The sequence below is a fragment of the Clupea harengus genome, chromosome 16, assembly GCF_900700415.2.
Source record: "Clupea harengus chromosome 16, Ch_v2.0.2, whole genome shotgun sequence".
Classification (NCBI taxonomy): domain Eukaryota; kingdom Metazoa; phylum Chordata; class Actinopteri; order Clupeiformes; family Clupeidae; genus Clupea; species Clupea harengus.
Genome location: NC_045167.1, coordinates 1,902,470 through 1,929,444, shown reverse-complemented (window position 1 = coordinate 1,929,444; position 26,975 = coordinate 1,902,470). Strand labels below are relative to the sequence as shown.

General features: G+C 43.9%; 2 long non-coding RNA genes across 2 annotated transcripts; one reads left to right on the top strand and one right to left on the bottom strand.

The window, feature by feature from the left end:
* Nucleotides 1-2,211: 2,211 nt before the first annotated feature.
* Nucleotides 2,212-6,775, bottom strand: LOC116224056. Its single transcript, XR_004165398.1, has 2 exons — nt 6,616-6,775; nt 2,212-4,741 (listed from the first exon to the last, which is right to left on the bottom strand). It is a non-coding gene; the product is annotated as an uncharacterized LOC116224056 (long non-coding RNA).
* On the top strand, nt 4,182-4,424 carry LOC116224057. The gene is made up of 3 exons (XR_004165399.1): nt 4,182-4,219; nt 4,263-4,337; nt 4,381-4,424. It is a non-coding gene; the product is annotated as an uncharacterized LOC116224057 (long non-coding RNA).
* Nucleotides 6,776-26,975: the final 20,200 nt, after the last annotated feature.

Sequence of the window (26,975 nt, the reverse complement as noted above, 5' to 3'; positions counted from 1 at the left end):
CACACATCAGGCCTTGATTACGAGCGCCAGCATCGCCTCACATCGCACTCGCCTGCAAGCATTTGCCCCGACTGCCTGGGAGTGCGAGGCAGGAGAAAGGATAGAGGATAGAGGGGAGAGAAAGAGAGCTGGGATCATCAGGGCTTAAGAGCATTGTGTTGTCTGTGGGTCTGTTCAGCACCAAACAGGAGCCCCTGGCAACAGCACGTAGAGTAGGAGCGATCTGCTCCGCTTCCTCCAGGCTCCCCTGTCTCCGCTCCGCGCCGCGCTGGCTCTGCGTCAGCCCTCTCCTTCACACCGCCAACGGAGTCGGGAAACGGGACTCAATGGAGGATCATTATCCCAGCCTTTTTTAAGCAGGTCTTCTTAAGGCCGCAGGCCACATTAAATGCCTTGTAGCCGATAGGTTTAAGCATGTTCAGCTCGGCTCTGCGGCTTTGAACACACACACACACACACACACACGCACGTTTTTATATGTCGGTGATTTTACAAACCTGACGATTCCTTGTCAGCAGATTAAATGTTGCTCTCTCTCGGTCCTTCTGCTCTCCTTCCACGCCTCAGGTTTCCATTATCTCCAGTGATTGACTATGAATGGCCACGGTGTGTGGCTCCGGTGGGCAGCCCGTGTTGTAACAGTCACAGTTCCTGCGCACTTCTATCCCAGGTGTTGGTGTGTTGCTGGGCAGTGCCGGGCTAATCAGAGACAGTAATAAATGCAGGCTGTTAGTGGAGCTAAATGGAGCTTGAAAGCCCAGCTGACTGGGGCCCCATCTTCAATTGAACGAAGCGTGAGTCGGGAGTGAGGAGAAGAGGAGAGTACCGGAGCACTGAACAGCACAGACAGATTCGAGGCGCAGGAACACCGTGAAGTGTGGCAGAGTGTGCATATGTGGGCAAGCAGGCAGTTTTTTTATGATCCAGGAAGGCTATCATTACTCCTTTGTACTCTTAGGGAGAACAGTTCTGGGTGCAGCGGGAGAGTACATCTATGTGACTGTATTGCGTCCAAAGGAGAGATTTAGCCATGAGGGCATGTGTTGTTGTCTTAGCATTAAATCTCCCCGGAGCTCTTTCACAGCAGGGCATACAATGTGCCGTACGGGAGCAGAATGGGCAATAAGGAGATGCCAGGAGCCAGATGATGTCATCTGGGTTTAAAGGGGGCACTGTTCCGCTACGTGGTTGGTATGACAGGCTCAATGGTGATGTTTTGCCTCACTCTCCTCTAACCTTGACAGATTATTGGACTTGCTGAAAAAAGCCCAAACAGTTTTATGGGTTGAAAATATTGGCAACCGCAGACATCTACTGAGGGATGCAGCTGGGACAGCCATATTGCGTATTGATCTCGCCTTCGCATCACGGCGGGCGCACTTAATTAGATTTATATTGTAAACAAAGACTTACAATATGAAATTTGAATTAGCAGGTAAATGTTATCCATCAAAGTAAATAATATTTTTTTGCCATTGCAGCAGTATTGGAATTGCAGAGATTTATCAGCGCAGTAAAGCGAGGAGTCTCCCTTTCGAGTTTACGGCCGACAGTAAAGCAGTGGCCGGCCATCTCCACGCTCCCCTCTATAGGACACCTCAATGACAGCCGGAGGATACCTCGCCTCCCGCTCCCGCTCCCGATGCCACTGAATCTGTCTCAGGTGGGCAGGAAGCGATAAGACTACCACCATGACATGCAAATAATCAGTTACACTACATAACATATCATTAAATAGATACTGAAAAGTGAAAACGTTTTTTTTTTCCCGATATCTGCTTTAGACTCAAACACGCGTTATCTCTCTCTCTCTCTCTCTCTCTCTTTTACTTTCTCTCTCTCTCTCACTCACACACACACACACACACACACACACACACACGTGCACACACTTGCTGAAATACACACTCCTGCACAGACTCTTCTATTAACATATGACCCACTTTGACTCCCCGTGGTGCATGGGGTAGGACTACTTTTTTTGGTGGTCTCTTTGTACTTGAATGTACCATAGCTTTAGGAAACTCTGCATTGTACTCTCCTAATCAAATTATATGTGTAAAGGCGTGACTCGTAACACACAAACCTCAAGGATATGGGGCAGATTATTGGAATTCAATCATCATAATTAAATATTCAAACTCTCTTGACATTCAGACTATACAGAGAACCCACACTCCTCGAGGACCTCATTTGCATCTCAGGAATTTCCACAGTCAACACAACTTTATTAATTTCCAGCTGGTGTTGGCAAGAAACAGTTGCACTCAGAGGTGCATCAGCCAAGTGTTAGTGGGAACTGTATGGACATGGGAGATAGGGAGAGGATGAGGTTAATGACAGAGGGCGCGAGTTTAATCACAAGCACAGGCATCTGTTCAGTCTGGCCCTTGAGTTCAAATCTATTTGGGATGCTGGAGGAAGCGGTCATCTTGTGGCTTTCTGCCTGGCCTCTGGGCTCGTCTCGCGTCACTTTGTTCCGTACGGCCACTGAAGCCAAGTCTGTTTTATATTGTAAGACGCCAGCCGCATTGGCAGATACCATAAATAGTACTCTATGCACTGTGAATATGAGGGAGTGCTTGCCAATGAGTTGGTTGTCTTCTGCGTGTCCTCTGTCCTTGCAGAAATGCCAGTGAAACTCACTAAAGGTTTGTGCTTAATGCGCAACTTGTCAGTCAGTGTTTTTTTCTGCATTTGATTGAAATGCCTGTCATCAGAGAAGATCTCGCACAGTGTAACAAATGGATGAGGTTCTGTTATGTGCATTAACTGTCATTTTCGCTGTCCTAATTGCCATTCTCAGCGAAAGCCTTTAACTTGCAGCATCAATACATTCCATATTCATGATTATTGTAATCAAATCCCAGCATGACTGTTCCCATTAAACATTCAATTTGAACCAATCAGTCATTAATTTATGTGTGTATTATGCGTTTATAAATGTGATGTTTATAGCTTGTGTCTACATTTGGATGACAATCATTCGCAGAACTTCGTCAAATGCATAGTGATTGCTTCTAAAGAAAGCAGCAGTTCTTTTCAATATAGCATTTCACAAAATAAAACAATATAATTTTCAACAAAACCTCTATGCAAAGTAAGATCAATCTAGTGGTCCAAGTATATTGAAATTCTATTTTAGCAAGTGATATTTCTTTCACGCAATCGATTTATTCTTAAAATATCTCATAATAAAAAAGTATCTCATGTAAATGATTCTAAGACTTTCTTAATTCTTCCTTCAAGTGTCATCACTCAGAGGTCGGCACTGTGCAACAAACACAAGAAGCACAAAAATAAATTAGGTCAAATCCATAAAGAAATGAGTCAAATGTCCACACCTTTACAATACAATACCAAATACCAATTTCCATGATTCCAGATACTAAAGTGGGGTATAAAGTTCAGTTCACCATGATCAGTCATTTTTTCACATTTTGTCCTTTTTCCTCTTTTTGATGTATATGGACAGATGGCCAAGTTCTGCGATTGGTATAAAAAGAGAACTGCTACTTGTGTGGGAGAAAGAAAGAGCAGAACAGACCAGCATGATGGAGCAGAGCTCACTGACCTTCTATGACTGGTATCTGACCACATTATTCATGTTAAATAAGGTTCTCTACAAAGGTACAACATATAAAACTGTTAAATATATAACTTTCGGTCTTTCAAAATACATTTAATGACCTTTTTTATGGCAATCGGAAATTACTATTGAATATTCTCTTTTTGTCGGATGATCAGTGTTTTTTCTCTTTTACTTTAACCAACCATGCTTATTGCAAACTGTTCCGGGTGTTGCTACCGAAAAATGCAAGTCTGATGTTTATACACATATACATATATATGTATACTGTCCCTATAACTCCAGTTTTATACACATATACATATATATGTATACTGTCCCTATAACTCCAGCTTCAAAATACAGTGTTGGGTTAAGTCCAAGAAAAATGTCAACAAAGTATTAAAGGTACTCCTTTGATTGTGTCCATTTGTCCTGTGAAATCATACGGCACAGGTAGGCCAACCCTCCGGATTCACTGTTTCGCGAGGGCAGGCATCTGTTGGGAAAAGGTTGCCATTGGATATTTCACTTTCTATTTGGCCCCTCTCGTCCAGAACCCTTTTTTCCCTCTTTGGTCAATAAAAAAAGTCAAGAGTGCCAAAGGTGTACTCCAGCAGAAGGCCAGTCACAGCACAAGCAGTTCGCTAGGTCCACAGTCTTTAGTTGGCCCATAAGCACAGGTCCAGACCAGGTCCACAGTCTTTAGTTGGCTCATAAGCACAGGTCCAGACCAGGTCCACAGTCTTTAGTTGGCTCATAAGCACAGGTCCAGACCAGGTCCACAGTCTTTAGTTGGCTCATAAGCACAGGTCCAGACTAAGAGCCATTGTCTTCTGGAGAGAATTCAGCCTCTCTGATTATTCCTAGTCCAGCAGTGTCATTATAGAGGAGTTGCAGTTCTGGCATCTTTTCTGATCTCTACGCACTGTAGTCCAGTAGAGCGCCCCAAGTGCTCGACATGAAACAGAAGTCCTCCGTGGCACAAGGGGGCACTGCCCATTTACAAAGCATACAGACAAACAGGAAGACGGACAAGCATGTTAAGCTGATGACGGACAGCAGATTATCTACAGCGGGGTTGGTGTGCATGGAGCAGGGGAAGCAGCATACGTAAGTCCAGTGTGAGCTCCCCCACCCCAGGATCCTCTGGCACTGCCGCTGTTAGGAGACCTGAAGGGCAAGGACAACACAACTTTAGTCAGTTTGAGAAAAACCCACAGCAATTTCCCCTCTTCAATTCTGTGGCAGCTGTTTTGAAAGGACACTGTTTTGTGGGACTTACACCTTAACAACACTATTACTTTTGATGGCAAATGTGCTTGAGTTCAAACACTTAAGCATCTAAAAGGTTATCAGACTAATAACAATATAACTCTGAGTACAGGGGACCTTGCCAGCTCGGAAAAAAGACTTGGAAACCTCAGTACCATCTGGTAAATGTATGGTTCCCGGCCAACGAGATAAAAGCATTGAGCCTTCCAAGCTTGCATGCTGCTTCATTTATAAAAATGAACTCTTGACAACTGCACTGAGAGCAAATTGCCATGAAAGAGGCAGGTGTTAGATTAAACACAGGCATGCCTTCAGACAAAACAACAGGGATAAAGCAATCAGGATCTAAATGAACCTCAATTTAATAGGATAATGTCGGTGCCAGTGGATGAGTAGTGAAATGACCCAGGAGTATATAGGCTAAAGACAGGGGCATGTCATTTCTAATACACTACGGTGGCCCTCAGGTAATTAAGACCACCAGAAATGCTGTGTCTCTGTCAGCGTCGAGCCCATTATTCTCATCGTCTGGAGGAGCCACACTACCCTCTAGCGATCCGCGTGTGATTACCTCATATGTAATTTAACACAAACTAATGAAAAAAATGACAATGCTAAGTTAGGTGTCTTCATTTGATCTCCAGGGAGAATAGACCCAAATGAATTAAAACAGACCCACGGCACAAAGTGCAGCGTCTTGTGCAGCCTCTTGTGCAGCCTCTGTCTTTAATGCTATTATGCTCACACTTAGCCCTGAGCTACGCAATTCACACTAATCTCTCAGCTAATGGAAGACGAACATGGCCCACTGAACAATCCATGGATGAAATGTGTATACAAGTAAACAAAACTCAAAGTGAGGAATAGCTGGGATTAAATGAGAGAGCTGGACTTTGCCCCATTCACATCCATGTTTGGCACTTACTGAAGCGTCTGCCTGAACAACAGCAGAGAGTCTAAGCCCTGACAGACTGGCATGTTGAAAGATTTGCTGAGGCCCGTATTTATTTTAAACCTAAATGATCAAAACTGTCACATCACAGGACCCTGGGTCAATATTTATTGACATTTTTCTTCGAAGAATCTTCCTTCAACCCAAAAACACAACACACTAAAACATATCTCTCTCTCTCTCTCTCGCTTTCTTTCTCTCATTCACCCTCTTTCTCTCTGTTTCTTTCTCACAGTTCTTTCTCTTTGTCTCTTTCTGTCTGCAGGCTGGACTGACGGCGCTGTTGCAGGGAGAAAGCTGAGAATCCTGACACTTAAATTGGAGCCAAAAACTGAGACTGTTATTTACAGCACATATGGAGGGTTCCACCTGGGTGTTCTGGGCGGTAAACAACCGCCTCAGAGCATATGGCCCCGGGTTGACATTTACACGCAGTGAACTCGCATGACTCTGCATCCTAAAATGTCAGAGCACCAAATGGATAGGATTTACAAATGCAGGATTAGAAATACTCACATATGCATAGACGATGTGCTGTATAATAATGAGTAGTTCATAAATGCTAATGGGGTCCATTTTATGGACAGTTTTCTACAAGCATTCACTACAAGAGTGATTTGGTGTTGATGCTACTGTCAGATGGAACCAGATGTATTCATGGGAAAATGTCAGAGGAATGACGATCACACAATTCAATTTTAAATTACAGTTCATTTAGTTATGAGAAATAACGCATGCTATGGCCATACAGTAATACAATAACAATTTAATCAATGACTTTCAAGTTTTTGTACGGAGGCCTGATGAGCAGTGAGTGTACCTTATTTAGTTGTTAAGGCCCATCATGGTTTGCAGTTTGTTGCTTTTGTAAAAGTCAGTTCTTGAGCAGTGGCTGAGAGTGGCTGTCTGTCAGGTTCAGCAATGTGATCCGCCATGTTTAGAGAGGAGGTGAGGTTTGAGTGGGACTCCCATCGCGTCATAGAGCCTGAAATCACAGGGGTGGGGGTAGGGGGGGGGGCAACTGGCAGGTTTATGGTCATGCTTGAGATGTGGAATGAATCAACACTGACCCTGGCTGTAAAGGATCATGGAATCTGGCCACTTACTGACACCACAGTGATATACCAGCACCATGGAAACACTGTACCAGGGACATATTATGATGGTCTACGCCTACATCTGCTGCAAAGGCACACAGATAAAGGGTTTTACCCATAAATGACACGATATGGTACATCTTCTTTAGCTCTCACTGTCTCCATTTTATGGAAGATGCAACTCAGCCAAATCCAATGGGAGCCAGGCTTGGCAACAGCAAAACATTTTGGTAATGGCTTCCTTTGTGAGATGACAATAGCTATCTGGTCAGTTAAGGACGCACATTTTAAAACACACATTTACGGATTGTCAATGACGGGCATGAATTCAATTACACATCACTTTTCAAATAAGGTAAAATGCTCTTTGTGTGATTATCGTAGCGCTCTTGAAGGAGCTCAAAATGGAGGAGCAGGAAGTGACTGCTGACTTGGCTTCTCCAGATGAGAGTTGGCAGCGCAGGCTAATGGTTTGCAGCAGCTGAGTCTGTTTGCATGGAGAAGCAGCTGTCCTCTCTGTGGTGATTCTGTTAAAAACCCTCCACTGGATGGGTCCTACAGTGCCAAGCTGGCCCAGTGGGATCAATTACCGGGCCTGTATACCGGCACCAACACTGCCGGGTTGCCCATCATCTGTGGCTTCCCTCGCAATCCGAGTGGGCATTTACGCGACCCCAATCCAAATAGCTTTTTTATAGACTGTTGGACAAGCACTCTCTTACTCACTAGCACATTTGCGCGTACATACACTCACAAAACAGATACATACACACAATCAAAGAAAACAAACATATCCAAATCTCACAATCATACAGATCTAAAGCCTGAAATAGCCTTTACTCATATCACTACAGAAAACGCAAGAAACTCTACCGTACATCTCTTTGGTGGTGTAAATTGGCTGCGCTTTAAAGAAAATAGTCTCACTTGAGGCTTTGAAGTGGGGAAACTGAGCTGATGACCAAACTCCCCTTGCATGTGTGCTGTGAAACAGCCCTGATTACTGTAATCAGGCTCATTTGGATAAGCGCACGCCATTGGCTCAGGTCTCCCTTCAGTAGTTAGATATCCCAATCGTTGTGCTGGTAATAGAATGGCTGATTAAGGGTCTACTTGCAGAAGTTGTAATCACTGCATTAGCTAGAAGAAGGTTGTATACATTGAGTGTGGATACAGAAGACACTCAGACCCCGAGTGCTTCTGAAGCAGCGCAAAGTACCTGTGCCACCTTTACCTAACATGCCAGGGGGTGAGAAGAGATATGTCAGTGCAAAGAGATGTTGTTCTAAATGGTTCTAGACAATGAGGCTGTGAGCAGTCTTCCTTTGAGATGAAGGACTATACACAATGAGCACTTACCAGAGGTGATAAGGGGTTACAATTACTCAGGCCCCGAAGGAAAGCTCTCAGGTAAGAAACAATCTCTATTCCCCTGAAATCTCTCAAGACGAGCCATTCCTAGGCTAAATAGCAACCATGTGACATCACAATTTCCACAGATAATATGTACTTCAGAAAAACGGGGCCCACTTTAGACCAATTTGTGGTGTGGTGTTAAGAAATGGCTGGCCGGTGCTGCCGCGAAGTATTTTCAAGAAAAGGTTTCAATATTTGAAATCTGAATACTAAAAGAGATTCATGGTCGTGTCGAGCAGGAGCTCCTCCCTCTTTCTTTAACACTTATTTTTGTGTGTCAAGCTCTTTTTTTTGCATGGCTCTGCCTATTAAACTAACTCTGATTCTTCAGAGAGACTCCGAGAGATTAGAGGGTTTCATCAATATTCATTCCTGCAGGGTCTCCTCTCGCAGTGAGAAATGGCTTTTTCTCTTCCTTAATATGCCATTAAAATAGCACTGGCCACCATAACACACAAAGCATTCGTTACAGCAGGGGATTTAAAAATGGGTAACAGGCGAAATGAAAAGAGATATCAGAGATAATGACAAAGACTGCAAATGTTCTGCACTGTTAAAAAACAATGTACCTGCGACATGGTTGTTTAATATAAATGTCATGCAGAGAAAGCGATAAGCTTTCCCAAAAGAAAGCTTTGAAAAACAAATGCAAAAGTAATTTAGAGTTTCTGCGCGCAGTATCTGATCGCGTAAAATGTGATGTATTGTGACATTCAGCAAGATGTATGTATGCAGCGCAAATAAAGTTCCCCCTCGGTGGTGCATCAATTCTTATCCATCCTCAGGTATATACGTCTCCAGTGTTTGGCCCCCTGCCTTTGTGTAATGCTAATATTTGGCAGCGCACTTGCGTACTGCCAGTGAGGTCAGACAGTGACGGATGGGTGCTCTGTGAATGACACACTTTCATATACAGCCAAGCCAGTCATTGACAGTGCTCTTGATTCAGACACTTTTGTGTTTACGGAACATCTTTCTTCACTAACGGCCAAGTACTTCTCTACATCCACCATGAATACAAATGAGCTTAGGTTTTGTTTGTGGTGGAGGAGTACACTGGAACTACAGGATCCCCGTGTCACACAAGACTTTAACAGACAAGTAGGACTCGACATGCTAAAAATCCTGTTAGATTGTCCCGCAGAACAACTAGACCAGGCATCACATAGACACATGTTTGAAAGAAACAGAAGAAATGGAAAAGGAGGAGAAGGAGAAAGATGGAAAGATGGAAAGATGGAAAGAAAGAAAGAAAAAGCTGAGATGGATGTGCTCTAGACTTTTCAAAGGCAATGCCTGTGATGACGGATCATACATCAGTCTCCGGCCTGACAGCTCCTAAGTCACATGACTGGGCCACTGACCACACATTTGAAATATGGAGGGCGCATGAATACTTGTCAGCTCACGGGCAACGTCAAGCAGGCTGATAAACATCAGGTCAGCTACAGCAGCTATACAAGTACAGCTCCTCTTTTTCTACATCAAATCAGTCATAAATATCTATATAAATAAATCTATATATATAAATCTATATAAATAAAGTACAGCTCCTCTTTTTCTACATCAAATCAGTCATAAATAACAGATGAATGCATTTAGCCTCCAACATTTGAGAAATGGTGCTTTATCTGCGAACACGCTGGTAGAAATCATTCTCAATTTAATAAAGATGTAATGTTCTGTACGCAAGCTGAATGTCTGCGAAAATCTAAACGATGAGTGTGATTCACTTACAATATTCCCCACTGTAGTGATCAAAACACTATTAGCAACTGCAACAATAAGATCTTATCCATGTCTCCGTGGGAATGATAAACAGGTTACATCTGACACTTAAATGCCAAAGATAAAACCACAAACTTCTCTGTGATGACTAGGTTGGTATCAACATGGATCTACCATTTAAATGGCCTGCATTGAGAAGTTTCTAATTATGTATTTGCCAACTGTAAAAAGAAGATACTTGGACCCACGTCATGATTACGTGATACATTATTCTTCATAGTCTTCATACAGTAAATGAATCAGTGCCGGCTTATGGCTGAAACGTCTGTTGTTTAAAGGCCTGCAATGAAAGGTATGGAACTATAAATGCAAACATAAATGCTTTTTTTTGGATGTTCTTTTAGGTGTAGACTAGGGCTGAACGATTAATTGCATTTGCGAACGCGATTTTCTAACCGCAACGTTCGCGATTAAAAAACGTGGTCTAAAAAAAGATGGTACATTTTGCACACAGTGTTTAAAAAGTGCATGCCTAGTGTTTATACTTAAAATGACTTTTTTTAAATTACTTAAATGCATAGTGGCAAAGCCACCGATTTGTTGTTCTTGTTTCTGTAATGAGCAGTTAAAAAAAAATGTAAAATTTGGGAAAGAATATTTTACACTAAATGTATCTAATATTGATTAAAAAAAAACAGTAACAGCGCAACAACAACAGTAACCCCAGTAACAGTTGTAACAACATTAAGTCAGGTCTGATGACTGATAGCATACCATGGCTTCATTCTGGACACCACATCCTCAATGTCAAAAACAGTGAACACACACCACAAAAAGAATATTTTACACTAAATGTATCTAATATTGTGTTGGTCATACTTAAATCATTCATTACGTTTTGTTGGGAAAAAAAGAGGATAAAAAAAAAATCGCATATTAAATCGCAATCGCAATATTTTGGTAAAAAATCGCAATTAGATTATTTTCCCAAATCGTTCAGCCCTAGTGTAGACCCCTTTTTTTTTATTCTGTTGATTTTGTTGATGACCCCAGTTTGCTGGCGTTCACAGGGTGACATTCAGAGCCGAATGAGAACATGGCATGACCAATGAGTCCTAATGAATATGCTGTGATTACTGACGGCTGCGTGGCTGTGATTACTGATGGCTGTGTGACTGGCAGGGCTGAGCCTGTGTGCTTGTGTGCGTGCAGTGGGACAAAGGGCGGCTCCGCAGATATACCTGCCGTGATCACCCATCTGTTCCAATCATTAGCGCTAAGGGTCTGCTTAATTCAACCTAATTGCCAGTGATAAAAAGATAAACAACGGCTCACGGTGTTATTTTAAAAAAAAGGAGATGGGGATACAAATTATTTTCTTTTTTTTTTTTGTCTTTCGGTTCTTCTGGGATGTAGGGGTAGGCCAGAGCATGCTAATGAGCTCCCTCAAAGCTGTGAGGTGCAGAGGGTATTCAGTCAGTCAGGCCTAGTCAGACTGTGAGGTGCAGAGGGTGCTCAGTAAGTCAGACCTAGTCAGACTGTGAGATGCAGAGGGTGCTCAGTCAGTCAGTCAGTCCTAGTCAGACTGTGAGGTGCAGAGGGTGCTCAGTAAGTCAGTCAGTCCTAGTCAGACTGTGAGGTGCAGAGGATATTCAGTCAGTCAGGCCTAGTCAGACTGTTAGATGCAGAGGGTGCTCAGTCAGTCAGTCCTAGTCAGACTGTGAGGTGCAGAGGGTGATCAGTAAGTCAGTCAGTCCTAGTCAGACTGTGAGATGCAGAGGGTGCTCAGTAAGTCAGTCAGTCCTAGTCAGACTGTGAGGTGCAGAGGGTGCTCAGTCAGTCAGGCCTAGTCAGACTGAGGAGGTTCAGAGGGTGCCCAGTCAGTCAGTCCTAGTCAGACTGTGAGGTGGAGGTGTCAGTGCACTGTCTAATGAGAGTGGCCAGGACACTCACCGTAGTGGTTTTGACTCTGCCGCCCGGTTGTGTACAAGTCCAGCCTGATTTATTTACTAGCAGATCACAGCCTTCGTCCTCCAGACAGGGAATCATTTCACACCATTGTTTGGTCCTGACAATACGAGCTGTGGAGCAGAGAAGATCAATAATTACATGGGTTACTATATGGCACCTTAAAATAAATAAACATTTAGCACAGTTAATTGGCAGGTGGGTGACTTGACTCTGCTGGTTCATCTTTCCTGACTCTAAAGCAGGCTGGAGGAGCCGACACCTGTGGTGTGGACACTGACAGGGCACTCTGCCAGGGCTAAAGCATGACCTTGTCCAGCAGCACGCTTCTGCATTGAAGGGGAAGGGCATCACACAGTACAGCGCATACAGGGGAGTGGTCCTCAGATATGTGGAAACATGGCTGCTTCCTCATACATGTGTGGGTCTCAATTCCATTTATTATAAACATTTTTATAAACATGGACAAGGGAAAAGATTTGATGACATGCCTTGGAATCAAATTAAATGGACTTAATGGAATATAGGACATTCTACATGGTAGGTGTTGCGATACTGAAACACCCATGCTCACATTCCACTGATGAAGCTGGATCTCAAGTCTTTACCCGTGACAGAGACTGACTCAGTGTTCTCAAGTCTTTACCCGTGACAGAGACTGACTGACTCAATGTTTATTTCTACATGAAGGTTGGTTGATCATCAGTCTTTACCAGTGACAGAGACTGACTGACTCAGTGTTTATTTCTACATGGAGATTGTCCCAAATCTTTGCAACTGATGGAGGTGGGGCGTGAAGCAGGACTTGAGCTATAAATAATGCCAGGCCGCTTCACTACAGAATCATACTGCACTTGTCATAGCGTCACTACAACTGGACAAAAATGACAATACAAAATCATCTTTGTAAGGAGAAAACAATCCTCTAAAATATAATCAAAACACAGTGCTAAAAAGTCTCTCCCTAATCAAGTCTCCACTTATTTCAAAACTGTTTGAGGTAGGGTTGATCATACACAAATGTCTATTTATAAAAAAGTAGGCCATTTTAACACACCTGCATTTGCATATCATGACACCAAAACTGGCCCTTGGAGACAGAGAGAGAGAGAGAGAGAGAGAGTGTGTCTAAGAGTTTCTCTGCTAATAAGTTAAAGGGATACTCTGTTATTTGTTTTGTACTGTGTATTACATTATTGACTAAAACTTTATACATTATACCCTCACTAGATTTGAAAAGCAGTGAAACTACAGAACTAATGAAATAAGGGTGTGTTATTTGGGGCTTTTATTGATATATATTATATGAGACGTATATGTCTCTATATATGTTACAATGTCAAATACTTCATAGTTTGGCAGACGAACAAAGAACTTACCCTAATTATCCTCTAATATTTGTTTCCATGGTAATATAACTATCACTAATTTCATCCCATTAATATTAATATTTTTTTTTACACATAACTTGATACTTATATTATTATTGGGACCATATGCGTATATTCATAGTTGATCATTCTAGATCTGAAGGTTCATTTCATCATCTTATTCATCATCATAATTTAGCCTGGTCTTGGAAAAATGTATTAGTCACTTCAGTGAAATAATTACAGAAGTGATCTAAGCAACACATAGAACGTTCCCAAACACGGAGCCCTGCCTCACAGAGGTTAATTGCACATTGAAATTTCCAGTTCTTCTTCAACGCTGTTTGTAAAAAAAATATGCCTCTTGATGTCATTCGGTTTTCAGTTTTGTTGTGTGTTGTGGGCAGCAGTCCTATGCAATCAGACACTAGGCTAATTACAGCAGATTTGCATTTGGCAAGTTGCGAAAATTCGAACGCTTCAAGGAGACAAGAACGGCACGATCACTCCTAATTGTGAATCTAATGGAGGAATTTAAAGCACCAGTAATCAAGGCGGCGGAGCGGCTTGAGGCCCGTCGGTGTTCTTCTCAGTCCTGCTGTTCACACAGTGACCACACCAGAGCACTCAATTATCCCTGCCACACGCCGCTCTACATCCACGCTCACACATGCAGCCTACAGATAAATCAATTCAATACAAAACGCAGAGGCCCAGTTCATGATGGATATGTGTCAGGAGAAAAAAGTAATTGAGCTCAGCCTACAGAGAGAGGGAGAGAGACGGAGAGAGAGAGAGAGAGAGAGAGAGAGAGAGAGAGAGAGAAAAAAAGAGCAAGAGCCAGGCTCATTCTGATATGGTGGTCTGTGTGTTGATGGAGAGACAAGACAGACAAAGCAAGACCATTCAGGAGAATGAAGAAACAAGCTAGATTAGACCTCTGTTGCAAAGCCTAACTATTGATATCGTCCTTGACATTTTCATCACAGGTGTTACTGGAGTTCAGAGAAGCTCTCTGATATCCTTAGTTGGATTACAGCTTGCCACAGACAATGGGTGATAAAGTCACAGCGTGAGGTCTGTTTAATAAGGTAATACGTCCTCCTGGACTGTTTTGCGTCTGGCAATTTGATTGTGATAGCCTGTTAGCCCCAATTATTAATCCAATTGACCATAAAACAGGACGAGGGGACCTGCATCGCTCTCCGAGGACAGGATTGAATTTAAAACACACATTTCAGACACCTTATCTGATGCCGTATATCAATGACATACAAGTTCTCGCAGCTAATTCAGGCCTTTGGGCAGGACTTTAATCCATTACATTACTTCGAACACAATTCCAGTCAATGTTGTCACTGTGGCAATGCCCAACACACCAAACCGAGAGGCTGTACATGATATGAAATAAAAACAACCTGAATCTAATCTGCCTCTGGGAAGGCATCAGTGCACAGTTCATCTTGCAGTGATAAGAGGGGAATAACATCATTACACCCTCAGTGGGACACTATCTCAGTGAAATGGTATATCACACTCATGTCAACAGCCAGGAACCCTGGGTAATAAATCCTGCCTAATGCTGGGTGAGAGCAGGGCTTGGTAGGAGGCAAGAGCCACAGCTCCTTTGTGGAGGCTAAGATGTGATCTGATGATTATATCAAATAAATCTGGTCTAGAACAGCAACCATCAGCACTCTGGACTGCGCCTCAGTGTTACTGATACCAGGCTATGTTATACATATTGTGCTGTGGCTCTTTGAACCAGCATTTTGTTTAGTTCTTTAGATTTTAATCTCAGACCCCTTGCAGGTTCCACTCTCTTAATGCTCTCTCCGCCGCTGCAGTAATCAAACCCTGCCAGCACAAAGCAGGCGGTGGCATCTTTAAGTGCTTTTAATATTAACAGCTTACTCACAGCAGCAGAACAAACCAACGCCTTCTCTCGGACCTTGAATCAAGCCATCAGGCCCTGGGAGAGATAGGACTCGGCATAATTGTGGCAAAGGTAATTACGGGCCCGTGTATCATCGCGGTGGTCCCGGCATCAGTGTCCAGGCGCCCAGAGTGTGTGCAGCCCAGAGTGTGTGCAGCCCAGGCCTGGTGGCTGGAGTCCCTCTCCTGGGAGCGTCTGGCCCTGTGCCCACCCACAGCTCGGGTGCATTAACATTCACAGCGGAGCCCGGCGCAGTAATGACAGCTCAAAGACCCTTTTAAGCAAATTTGGTGTGTCTTAATTTCACACGGGCATTTCAGAACACGGTGGGCCATTGTCAGTCCCCATCCTCTCCCAGGTTACGTGGCCCCTGCAGCATGAGAACGCCCCCGCGTCGGCATGAGAACACCCCCGCGTCGGCGGGATGTGTCCAAAAAACGGCTCACCAGGAGAGCTCGCCGGCAGCCTTTTAAAGCGACATGGTCAAACAAAAGAGCTTCAAAGGATCCAAAGAAGGCCATAAAAGCAAAGTAATTTGCTTTCATCACTAAAATACCCTTTCATGTTTCTTTAAACCGCATACAGTATCCACCCTAATTAAGTGTGCTCCTGTGCAATCAGCCTGCGATGGAGGCAAGGCGCTTGGCAGGTTCAGGGTGTCGGATCTTGAATGTGCAATGCGAACAAAAATAAAAATCCTTCTGTGTAATTAGCCACAAGAGTTCCGTGCTCCTCACAGTCCAGTGCATGATTTTCATGTGATTATTCCGCCCGTTTGCTGGGTTTGATGAATGTCTGGTCTAAAACCTGTCAGCCGCTTAAAAGCCTGAGGTTCTGCAGAAGCCGGATTGTGTCACGAATGGTTTTGCACTTGTGTAATTTCTGGCTCTGCTCATTCAGAAATTACACACTAATGCTCTGCAACTTCATTTGAGCTTAGTAAGTCTTAGGAAATTGGTGCAATGGTCTATTTGATAGAAAGAGCTCCCGCAAAGCCTTGTCTGTACTGCTTTTCCCTGAAATGACTCAGACAAAGCTTTAAAACTGGAAAGTGACAGGCTCCATTTGTAACAGATGTCATTCTAATTAATTGCAATTTTTGTGTTTTTAATGTATTTACAACAATTTTGTAAATGCCAATTGTGTGACTAATTGGTGGGGCATTTGGACTGGCCCTGATCGCTCTGCCCATTTCCCTGTTAGCGACTCCTCGGGCCATCAGGCACATGAGGACTAGCGGTGCGGAGATGGAATCCTGAGTGATATCGCCGACTCACAGATGTGCTCTGACATTTCCCCCTGCAGCCTGGAGATGCTGTAAGCCAGCGGAGGAAATGTCAACCAGAACAGGAGTCTCCTCTACGGAGACGGTGTCATGAGCGCAGTCTGTCAGGGGCCCGGTGCATCTGTGCTGGACGCCGGAGCCTTAAGCTACTGTACCTGTGTCAGCAGAGGCATCAGAAAAGGAAAAAAAAAGATATTATTCTCTCACTGCACTGACTCAGGATCAGAGGCAGAAACATACGGAAAAGCCGGTCTGTGCAGTTCACTTTGAGGACTGGAACCAGTGAAAGTGACACTGACCTTAATGAGAGGTGTGCACAGTAGGCTGACTCCTCACTTCATAATCTAGCCGACAGATGTGTGGCATTGCTGGCATGGTTTTTGTGTTAATGAGGCAAACACACTGCTCTGCCACACACTTGGTCCCCTAGGATATAGCACACCCATCTGACATCTTTCAAAACAGAGCAGCCAATTTATCTCCATTGACCTCTACCACTTGGCTAATTCATTATACTTGTATACAGACTTTTTGCTTCATAGATTGCAAAATGTTAACTACATCTGAAAGAGTCTCCTCGTGTAATGAAAAGGCAGAGAAGGCAGTCATTAGGTTTTACTAACCAAATATAGAAACTAGATCAAAGAAACGAGCAAATGATCTCCTTGGGGTAGATCCTCGGCTCCTCGCACAATACTCCCCTAAACCTCTGGAGTCGCCTATCATTCTGGTTTACTGTCGGGGAGATAAGTCCTATTTGTGGGAAATGGGCTCTCAAACAATATTTCAAGTACTATTTAGGATTGGTGCGAGAGGAACATTACATCTGGCCTGCAGGCGCTTTAGAAAAGTCTGATCACTCACAAGGGTTCCCACTGCAGTGAAGACCGTTATTAAAAAAGAAATCATCACACGGATACAAGGCAAAACACTTCTGCCAGCCCATAACCGATTAATATTTCATAAAAGTACAGTCTTTGGATTCAACAGTTTCTACTTAGCTGCACAATATTTAGTTCTTATTTTTCAATATTTTCTCTTTCGTTTTTTACCACAGCTTCTTTTTCTCTGCAGTAATTCATTGTGGCGGTTAGCGATACGATTCCTCTGATTGCCTGGCCGCACTGCGCATTTCAAAGGTAAATGGTTAAATGACTTGAGCCCGGGCGATGAATTGTTAAGGTCTCCATTAAGCGTGAGCGATATCCAGGTCCCAGCTGTGGTGCGGCTCTGAAGACGGAGAGGCGGTACCGGTCTCCTGAGCCCCAGTGGTCTTGACCCAGTTAAGGCGGGCTCTGACGGATGACCGACGCAGAGACCAGCAGACAGGCTTTATTGAGACAATAAATGAGAGGGGCCTCTGCCTGCAGTGGGGGAGCATTATTTATGTATTTAGAGTAATGCAGCGCTAAGCTTTTGTGCTCCCTGCCGCTGATGTTGTCTGATCTTTCCTTCAAAACCTGCTGCTGCTGTTGCTGCTGCAGCGGAAATGCTATCTCCTTTCAGTACAGCTTTTATTTATTTCATTATTTATTACAGTTTAAGACCTACTTCTTTCCTAATTTTGCTTATGTCTTTCCTAATAGATACTTTTCAAACTTTGTAACTTGCACTTTGTAAAGCCTTGGATTTCCATGACAACTACCCTCCATAGGCCTTTCTGTAGGGATGAGAGCCAGGAGCAGTCTGACAAACAACAATAGCTTGATTAATACAGCTGTGATGAGCCATCATCGTAGGGCAGCATAAAATGCTAATCACAGTAATTGGATATGCCCACCAAACAATAATGACATTTTGTAATTATCTGTGGTGCTTAAGAATTCTCACCACTATAGTGTTCAGCAAATGAGCTAATGTGCTGGATGCCCAAGTGCCTTCCAGTTCTAACTTGACATTTAAGGGAATCAGCTTGAATCAATAGCAAAGGTTACTGCAACAATGCCCTAAGGTTTGCTCATGCTAAGTGTCTCAAGTCTGGCAGCAACCAAACCATTTGTCCGCTTGATCTCTTGACCAGCTCTGATTCCTATCGATCCAGTGTGATGCTTTGAGGTACTATGTAGGAACTGTGGGGTGTTCCTGGATAGATCTCAGAAAAAGCAGAAAATAAGCTCTATGGAAGAGATTAACCACAACCTATCTGTAAAACAGACCAGACACTAAATATGAACTGTGGGTTTATAGTTTGGCAGGCCCCACTGGTTGGGTTCCTGTTCAATGTTATCTGCCTTTACTTCAGAGCACTATGGACTTCAGATGCTCAAAGTGGCAATAATGCATCAATGACTGTTTACTTAGTACAGGTCATAAGATCTAACTATTCACGGCCTATCACCAGTGCACACACCTCTGGGATACACCATTATGAGGTCCATCATGCGCGGTAAGGCCTAACTAATCAATAGCTCATTTGTCATTTGAGTCTAAGGAAACAAGTTTTCGGCCATCCACTTTTCTAAACCAAATGAACCAATCAATCGCTACCCCACAGAGACGTATGAAGTCTAGATGGAGGTGACACTGGATGTTGCCCTTACTCTCTCTCTCTCGCTCTCGCTCTCTCTGTCTAGTCTCTCTCTCGCTTTCTCTCCCTCGCTCTCTCACTCGTTCATTCTTTTGTCTGCACACTAGAATTAACTTTCCCTATTTCCCCCCAGTCTCAGGTGGGGGGTTTTAAAACACACAGAGGGAAGGGGAGCAGTGCTGCTCCTGTTCTGCTCTGATGGCACATTGTGTTTAAGTGGAGAGCAGAATGTTCTTGTCAGAGGCCTGGCGCTGACTGGGACTGGCAGCTGTATTATTCCTCCCGCTCCCTGGACACATTCAAAGGCAACTGAACGACTCGGCAAGCGCCGGTCCCTGAGCCAAGTACCTGCCTGTTTATTTTTACTTTCTGTCATTTTCCCTCTTTGTCTGTTTTTTTTTCTCTCCCCATTTTCCTTTCTTTTCCTTTGTCTCTCTTCCCATCTCTCGTTTTTGTTGTGCTCTCTCACAAAACGAACAATTTCTCTGTCCTAAGCATTACACCTTCATGCAGTGTTTCAACCCAGACGAGTTTCTCTCAAGTGAGAGACCCGGCGACCAGCTCTCCGTTGTTGTAAAGAGAAGAAAAAAGGTGAAGCTTTGCAAACTACTTTTACCCCCGAAATAGTCTGCTTTGGCACATGGAATGGTTTCCAGTAGGTTCGCAGTTACTCATCCATTTGCTACTGGCATGGAAATGGAGATGATGTCTGTTCTGGGAGGGAAAAGGACCAATCAGACCTACTTACTGTCAGGAGTTTTTACCATCCTAAAAGCCCCTGCCCAGGGTGATGGACAACAGTAATTTAGGGAGGGAAAATCAGGACATGGCTTTTCTAAAATCTCAACAATGCCAGGCTTGAGCCCTCTCTCACCCAGTCAGCAAGGCTCCTTTACCGTTGCCCTAGCAACAGATCCACACTTCCTCTGACACTGACAAGCGGAGTATAGCAGGAGCCGGGGAGCGTGCCAGGCGTATGCAACACATGCACAATAAAGCAATTTCTATTCATTCATTAGGCTGGATTAAAAAAAAAAGAAGCTCTACCACAAATATGTGACTGGAATTATGTTATGCTAACAGTAAGTCCCTGGTGGAAAAGCTCCCCCAGGCACCATGTTCCCTCTCATACCGAGTTTGTTCTGCTTTGTGGGGCGACTAGCTTCCCACAGGTATTAGCTTTCCTTTGCTCAAAGGGCTTTACTCCTCTCTCTCTCTCTCTCTCTCTCTCCCTCCCTCCCTCTCCCCTCCCTGTGCGGAAGCATTATCCATTCAAAATGTGTGATGATGACATAGTAGTTCATCCGAGATGGATGAGCTTTCACCCATCACAAATGGCGGATGTTTGCATCCTATTGTTTTCAGACCTGCAGCCCTGACTGTGGGATCTCTAAGCAATCCTTTCAGGGCATGGCAACCTGCTCGCTGGGTCTCTGGGAGCTGAGAAATCCTAAATGGAAAAAGCACAGTCCTCTCAGAAATGACATTGTCTCACAAAGTGACATAATACGTTTATGAGTAAAGCACAATCAAACGTTGTAACAGAACATAAAAGAAAGAAAACGATGAAGGAGGCACAAACGACCTTCTCTTCTTAATGCTGCCTGAAATGACTTTGGATTGCCACAAACATGTTGCTCCTCAATAGGCTTTCGGCGGCGGCCATGCAAATGAGCTCATTAATATTAATGATGGGCGTAATTCTTCCAGATGACTGGGGCTGTTCATGGGCCCGCTCACAGCTGGACCCTGGGCTGTGTGTCACAAGCAACTGGGTTTCCAATGCACCCTGTCTCTAGTGCTCTGGCCTTTTACTGCGCTGTTTATTTTTAGGTAGGGCTTTTTTTTTGGGGGGGGGGGGGGTTGGGGGGGGGGTTAGAGGAAACAGAGCTATTGAACCAGTGCTAATTACGCAGTGCTCAGTGTCTATGTGTGCAGTTTGCAGCGATGTGACATTGCATTGCAGCAGAAGCGTGAGTCACATTTTCTGGCAGATGAAACATTTTTCCTGTGTCTGCTAAAAAAAAATGTATATTTTTTTTTCGCAAGGGAAATATTCCCCTCCATCACAAGTCCCAGTCCCAGCTCTGATTTCATCTATTTTTATGTGCTGAACTCCGAGGACCTTCTCCAGGGTGACTCAGTGCATTGTAAGTCCAATTTAAAGGACGACCCACTTCGACGGCGGTATCGCGATTTGATATTTCCAGGTTAAGTGCCTCACGCGAGGAGACCCACGGTGGACGTGAACCCATGACCAAAGTTTAGGAGAGGCGAGGCTGGATCACTCAAAGGTCACCGCACTGAAGGCTCCCCACAGCCCCCCCCTCCTCCTCCTCTCTGTTCTCCATTAGCGGGCGGGCAGACCATCCTCCTGGTTGCACCACCACCTGAACACCCTTATCTCACACCACAGCAATGGGTCGACAGCTGACACTGACTGAACACACTATTAACTCACAGCAGAGCGCACTGAGTTTGTTATCATAATGGCTCCACTTTGAAGCTCTATAACCTAATGAAAGAAACCTGCATCTGCAACCAATATTAATCCACAAGTGATTTATGCCTCTTCCTTGCTGAAGGAGACATCGTTTGTATTCATTTACCTTGTATTTTTTTTTCATGGATTTATTCTTCCTTCAAATGCTTGTCCCTACAGTTCTTTTATTATTTCTGCCAGGCAATACTCCATAACACCCTCTTACAGAAATTGCCCTGCATGATAACAAAGGATGTGCACTTTCGACGGTCAAAAAGAGGTCCATTGGACCAGATGTGTGAAGGGTGGGATAATGATGTATGTCGTCCTGGCGCGCAGGGGGGACCCAATATGGGCGGTGCTTTTATTACTGCCGTACTGCACAATCCCAAGGACAAAGCAAGCATTGGCTTCCAGTTTTCCGCAGGGCTTTAGAGAACAATTAGATGAGAGCAGAAATACAACTGCAGTACTACTTGAGCCTACTCTCACCTTCTCTCTCCCATCCCCCACACACACACACACTCACAAACCCTCACACACACGTTCTCCTCTCACATGTCAGAGACCCTCTCTAGATTCATTTGACAAGTTGTCTTGTGTGCCGTTCAAGAGGTGGTGTGGGAGAGCCTTACTCCCTCTACCTCCAAGGCCTGCTACCTGCTGGTGTTTTCAATCCACTGAACACAGCTGCACTGAACAACAATGGCAATTACAGGTGGAGGAAGAGCGCACGGCTACAAACGCATGCATTATTAAATTACTCATGTTCAGGGGAAATTGTTAACCCACCCAATAAAGATAAATTACAAAAGACGCAGGAGAAAAAAAAACAATCCACACAAACGAAAGAAATCTGTTTGGAAATGTAGAGCACAATGGAAGTGGAGCACTGCAAATAGTCGAGAGCACTTTACACAGACAAAAAAAAAGATAACAGTGACTACCTAATTATGCATTTTATAATTTCAGTCACAATAGAGTGCCCCGGCATTATACCTCCGCCTCATGTACATGCAGCTGTTCCCTTACTGTTTTAATGAAGCAAATAAAAAATAATCACAGCGCTCTTCTTTTATATTCACCAAGCCAAATTAGGATTTCAGGCATCACACAAAACAACACGTTGTAACCACGGAAAGGAAGGATGGCAAATTCACTTCATGGCTCTACATCACGGCTGTTTTAAATGCATAACAAACTCTGGGAATCAGAGAGAGAGAGACAGAGAGAAAGAGAGAGGGGGGGAAAGAGAGAGAGAGAGACTAATTTCTTTCCTCTTATCATGTCTAAGCAACGCTCTCCAGACTCCCTGGCTACACCGCACACTAGAGCAGCTGCCACGACCTTCCGACATTCTCTTTCTCAACACGTCTTCCTCATGCAAGCTTGCAGGACATCCCTGACACACGCCTTTGCTTAAAACCATGCTGCCAGTCTATCACACGCCGTCCTCTTCAGGGAAACGGCCAGCGCCTCCCACTGTTTGCCTTGTAAGTCACACAGTAACATCACAAGACTAAAAGTACATCAACACACTGAAGGGTGCCATGCCCAGCAATCTTAACAATCTTAAACACCTCACCCAATCCAGCACAGGTAACTATCAGTATCTATTTTCATCTAATGGCAGATATACAACTGCTGATGGAGCAGGGCGCAATCGGGTAGTATAAGAGGCACAAAGAGCTGCAATCACACGGCAATGGAGTACTGATTGCCCCTCTTGCCTGTGTTTCCATTAGAGCTGCGCTTTTCAACAAATAACACTGAGTGAGGTATGAACCCAGAGGGCTGGGCCCTCCAAACACACGCCGGTGAGACTACGGCAGTAGATAACGGTGAGAAGGAAAGTCATTTGGGCAGAATTCTTACGCGTTCTGGCATTCTGCGAAGCCAGCTCTGCTCGCCACATTCCTCCAGGAGGGATTTTGAAAACGATGGGCCTCGGGGGGGATGGGATAATTATTAATTGTTAACGCCCTGCAGCCTACGAGCCCAAGCACCCTTTGGAAGAGCGTTCAAAAAGGGAACTTTTCCCTTCCAATTAGGCCATCGCACTTCACACGGGCGGAGAGGCGTGATGGCGAGGCGTCAAAAGGAGCAGCGCTGGCGTTGGCAGTACGATGCGGCAGGCAGGCGGTCGGTCGGTCGGGCTGGAGAGGAGAGGAGAGGAGAGGAGAGGAGGGCGGCCTCCAGGTGCCAGTGGGGTTTCATCACCAGTTGAAGAGAACAGCGTGAATACCGCAAGAGAGAGGACTGGGCGAGGACTGACTTAGAATTCCCACGGTAAATTACAGGAATTAAAATATGAGTCTTCCTAGTGCCTTCCAGAGAGCAGAGAGGGCATAGAAAATATGTGTGGGTGTGTGTGTGTGTGTGTGTGTGTGTGTGTGTGTGTGTGGGGGTGTGTGTGTGTGTGTGGGTGTGGGTGTGTGTGTGTGTGTGTGTGTGGGGGTGGGGGGGGGTTGGTGTTTCTGTCCCTGGACTGTAGGTGTTGAAGGTAATGTTCTGAGATTGTTAACCTTTGAGGCGTATTATGAACAGGCAGGTGACAGGGAGAAATGGAAACCGATGCCACAACTAGGGATGTACCCCGAATCCCAATCCGTTCTTCAGGAAAGCACAAATAATACAATCGACCCAGAGTTTCTCCATTCTCCATCTCCTCCATTATCATTGAGGGGGAAGAGAGTCAGTTCCATGATTGACATGTCTGTGCATCAGCCATTATGCTTCTCAAAATCGATTCATATCATTCTGGACGGCCGCAAGATAAAAATGCCCATTCTGTTTGCAACGTAGGACTTTGAATTCACTAACTAGACATCGACTAGACTAGACTAGACTAGTCTACACATTACTGAAAAGTGATCGCTATATTCTGTTGTCATCGCCCCCCCCCCCCCCGCACACAGCAGGCAGCAGGCCGAGCGCTGAGTGTTCCCGGCGATCACTAAGGGAGACTCTCACATCGAGGAGGAGGAGGAGGAGGAGGAGGAGGCCTCATGTGCAGCAGCTAGCCAGACAAAAGCCTGGTGTGCCAGCTGGATTTCTTTGAAATCCCAGCAACCTATACATCAAAATGAAGCTTAGAACCTGTAGTTTTAGCTCTCTGTGTCCCAGACGAAATATTGAAAAAAAAAACCTGTGTTTTACCTTGTATTTCTGTTTAATATACTATGCTGTATGTATCAGCCATAGGTTTAATTGAATCTTGACTTAGTGCCCACTAACACCCTACCAAGCATTTCATGGTTATTTAAATACACAGCAAAAGGTGATTTGGGTAGCTAGCAATGGACTCAGCTGCACCCCCAGCAAAAAAACTAAAAAGAATGTGGAAATATATTTCATAAATTAATATGAAATCAATTTAATCATCTGAAGGCACAACAATTGCATTGCCAATATATATTTGGTTAGAAAATACATTTGCCTGATTTAATGTGACTTATCCAGTTTTCTATCCAAATACAGATACAGCGAGAGAGATCATTTTGTTGATCGTGAAGATACAGATAAAGATAATGAGCTAGCCAGCCAGTGACAATTCTACCCATTACATTTCAAAGACCTTCTCAACACTTTTCCGCCTATTTAAGGTCTTAGGCCAATAACTAATGCTTCATGTATCTTCATAAATGTTGTAAATGTTGCATTATGGGTACTAAAAATGGGAACTACGGGTAATAAAAAGTGTTACAGAACCTGTTTATTTATACACTAAACTGTGTTACAGAACCTGTTTATTTATACACTAAACTGTGTTACAGAACCTGTTTATTTATACACTAAACTGTGTTACAGAACCTGTTTATTTATACACTAAACTGTGTCACAGAACCTGTTTATTTATACACTAAACTGTGTTACAGAACCTGTTTATTTATACAATAAACTGTGTTACAGAACCTGTTTATTTATACACTAAACTGTGTTACAGAACCTGTTTATTTATACACTAAACTGTGTTACAGAACCTGTTTATTTATACACTAAACGTTGTCACTGATTTCTAATGTGCCATCCCTCACATGGGCGCTCAGTAATGCCTGACCTACAGTACACAACTTGCTTTCTTCAGTCAATACGTAGTATTTGGACTGCACCTTGTTAATGCTAGTAGATCAATAACTTCATTGACTCAACTGACATACGAGGTCATACACAGGTTAAATGAATTCATGATAAATAGTCAATTCAAGTGAAAAACGCTTATGGAAAGACTAGTGAAAAGTAGCGCGCTGTAACTTCTTCTGTAAAGCTCTAAAAGCCCCCAAACAGCCCTCGTTATTGATTAATTACAAGGGAAACAGACTGAGGATTAGACTAATAGGACATCAATAATCATTGATATAATCAACACATGAGAACCCAACAAACACCTGCAAGCACTTCATCATGGTATTTCCAGATTTATGGTAATACCAAGCTGTGAGGCCAATACACCATCTGCAAAGTTAATGCCATTTATTAGCGCGTAGAAACCATTTGGTAAGCCTGGATGTCTTTTTTTTCTTTCTTCCCAGAGCTCTATAGCATGTTGCTGCACTAGAACTAACGGGAGCGTTTCCTGCTTGAGAGGCATAATTCCCCTCTTCTCCGTGCGCATAAAGAAGACATAGTATCTCATTACTGGAGGGATCGTGAGTGATGCCTTTAATTCTGAAAACAGAACCCCAGAACTGTGCTGTATGTCCAATTTACTTCTATAATTTGGGACTATATGTGTGCAACCTAATATAAATCTCCTGCTGTTTTGATGAAATGCATTCCCCTGCAGTATATCTAGATTGAACTGTATCCATGTGTCGGCGCATGTGCAGTACACTGAATTAAATGAATCAAAATTATTTGAATGTGTGAAAACAGTCTTTCGCTCCCTACTTTATATTCTCCAGAAAAATAAGAAAGACATTGGGAGAAAAGCAGCCCCCATAAAACAAATGTTAATAGATGGCAAGCCTCTGTGTTAAGAGGAAGCTGGTGAGCCCCACTCTTTATTTCAATGCTAATTCTCATGTCAAGATGTCAGAATGCAGCCCTGTAGGGGATGCAGACTTTTTTTTTCATATCATTTCTGCCTGTCACGCAGAAGAGAAAAAAAAACAACACCATTTTTGTAAAGCAACCAAAAAAACTACTTTGATAAGAACTCCCTATAGAAATAGCATTGCATTAAGTTCAGAAACGTATTCGCCCGCCAATGTGCGCCGGCGCTCAGTCGAGACTTCAGCTGAAGTGAAAGTCGGCGGTGATGGCTCGGCATTTCTCCAGTATTTTCCTTACATTGTTCCTGAGAGAGGAAAACAGTGTCGGGCGTGTCAATAGAGAACATGCGAGGGGGAGAGTGCTCTCCAGCCTGAGA